Raw genomic sequence first — 3,062 nt, 5'->3', positions numbered from 1 at the left:
AAAAATTATCCCGACCCTATTATAATTTAGTTGTTTCTTTTTTTAATTTTATTTCTATTATTTTTAAAATTATAATTTACATTCAAAGTTTATAAGTTGATAAAACTTTATATTCTTGCTCATGCGCTCTAAAAAAAATCAAATTATTTATATGATTATTATTATATTTTTATTAATGACTAAATATCATCACGTAATTGTCCTAAAATATTTTTAAAAACCCTAGCTGTTAAAACCCATTTTTGTTCTACCATAGCCACCAGCTTTTCTCTCTCTGTCTTTCTCTGCCATCACATGTCGTGAGCATAACCTAACAATTTCACAATATTGCAATCGCAAACATTGCAGAGGATCTCCAATTCCATGTCAAACATGGAAGAATACACCCTCTATAAACGGAAAACAATTAAGACTATGTGATTAAGGAGAATGCAAGACGCTGGGGAAAAAATATATATAAAAGGAAAGTGACCCTCCAGTAGAAGACAATTAATTAAAAACAATTATGTCCATGAGAATATAGTGTTATATATATAGAGAAAGAAAGAAGATATTATTCTGATTCTTTGGGAGTTAAGATAATTTTTCAAAAAATTAAAGTTTTTATATATCTCAAATCTTAAATCTTATAAGTTGATAACATTTTACATCCTAAAAAAAAATAATCAAATTATTTATAAGATTTTTATTACACTCTTATTAGTAACTAAAAAACCATTACAATAACGTTAAAGTTATAAAATTACATAATTTTCATTAAGTTCAAAAAAAAAATCGAGTTGTTAAAACCTATTTTTATTTATTCTACCATAGTCGCCACACCTCTTCTCGATCCCTTTTTCTTTCTTCACCACCGCATGTCGTGAGCAGTAACCTAACAAAGTCATAATATTACAATTGCAAACGTTGCAGAGGATATCGATCCAATCCCATATCAAACATGGAGGAATATACCCATTAACTGATATCAACAACAAACCTAATTGTGATTGCTAATCTATGCAAGTTGCGCCACTACTTCCTAGGAAGATGATTGCAGCCCTCAAATCCCAACAATAATTGTTTAGCAGAAAGAGAGCGCAATCGGCATTCTAAGTCTCATAGCCAAATTTTTATCCCCTCTCAAGATTTTCCAAAAGAAGAAGAAGAATGTGTGCTTTTTTTTAAAAAAAACAAAATCAATTTCAAAGAAACCTTTTTGAAGAAAAAGGTTTTAGGTTACAATGACACAATAATTTAATTTACAGCTGTAAAAAATTAATACAGGTAATTTAAGGTTTAATTGAAGATAAATTAAAAAATAAGTTGAAATTGGTCATGATTGAAGTTATTGGAAAACGATGATCAAAATGGAAAACTTTGGAATCTAATTATTTTATTTGAGGGCCTAATTAAGGATAAAAATTGAAATTTAAGGTAAAATTGGTTAAAATTGCATAAATTAAAGGGTCAGGATCATTTTAAAATTATTTATGGGTCCCTCAAATATTTTTCAACAATTTAACCTAATATCATATTGTATACTTATATTGTAAGATAAGGACTTGGTATGAAAAATATATAATTTTTCTTTGAGATTTCAAAAGAAATTCAAAAAAATTCTCTTATTTCCAAAAACACAAAAATATGTTTTTCTTCAAGAATTTAATTTAATATTAAATTGTAAACTTACAGTGTAAGATATGAATTCAATATTAAAAATACTCGATTTTCTCTTAAATTTTAAAAAATCCAGAAATTTTCTCATTTCAAAAATACAAAAAAATATGTTTTGTTTTCACACATGTATGTGAAAAAATTATAAATGTTTCTCATGCATTTTGTTTTTAAAAAAATAACATTTTTATCATGTTTAAAACATACAAAATAGATATTATAATCTATTTATAATCATCTATTAGAGTTTAATAAAAAATACCAAAAATCTCACAACAATTACTTTGTTTAATTAACATTTGGAGTATTAGGATTTAGTTGTAGATTTTATTATTTGGGGTATAAAATATACTATCAGGTATTAAAGTTATTAAATAGGAAGTAAACATGATGATAAAATTAGAGTCTTGCAATAATTATAATTTAACTTGATAAGATATTATTTATATGATTATTATTATATTTTTATTAATGACTAAATATCATCACGTAATTGTCCTAAAATATTTTTAAAAACCCTAGCTGTTAAAACCCATTTTTGTTCTACCATAGCCACCAGCTTTTCTCTCTCTGTCTTTCTCTGCCATCACATGTCGTGAGCATAACCTAACAATTTCACAATATTGCAATCGCAAACATTGCAGAGGATCTCCAATTCCATGTCAAACATGGAAGAATACACCCTCTATAAATGGAACACAATTAAGACTGTGATTAAGGAGAATGCAAGATGCTGGGAAAAAAACAAAAATAAAAGGAAAGTAACCCTCCAGTATAATACAATTAATTAAAAACAATTTTGTCCATGAGAATATAGTGTTATATATATAGAGAAAACAATTAAGACTATGTAATCAAGGAGATCATGTTGATGAGAAAAAATGTTGATGAGAAAAAAAGAAGAAGAAGATATTATTCTGATTCTTTGGTAGTTAAGATAATTTTTCAAAAAATTAAAGTTTCTATATATCTCAAATTGTTGATAACATTTTACATCCTAAAAAGAATAAATCAAATTATTTATAAGATTTTTATTATATTCTTATTAATAACTAAAAAACCATTACAATAACGTTAAAATTATAAAATTACATAATTTTCATAAAGTTTTTTTAAAAAAAAACAAAAAACTCCATTTGTTAAAACCTATTTTTATTAATTTATTCTACCATAGTGGCCACACCTCTTCTTCCTTTTTCTTTCTTCACCACCGCATGTCGTGAGCAGTAACCTAACAAAGGCATAATAAATATTGTCGCACGTGTGCGGCATCGCGGCGAGTGCTCGTATTCTATGAAGGCATTTGCGGCTTCTAAACTGATGACTCTGATTTCAAATGGGAACAATAAACACACGAAAATAAAAACAAATCAAACAAAAACAAAGCTTAGTCCACAAGGTCCCCA

This window comes from Populus euphratica, unplaced genomic scaffold (genome assembly GCF_000495115.2).
Source record: "Populus euphratica unplaced genomic scaffold, PopEup_1.0 scaffold1875.1, whole genome shotgun sequence".
In the NCBI taxonomy this organism is placed as follows: Eukaryota; Viridiplantae; Streptophyta; class Magnoliopsida; order Malpighiales; family Salicaceae; genus Populus; species Populus euphratica.
Note: the sequence above shows the minus strand (reverse complement) of the source record.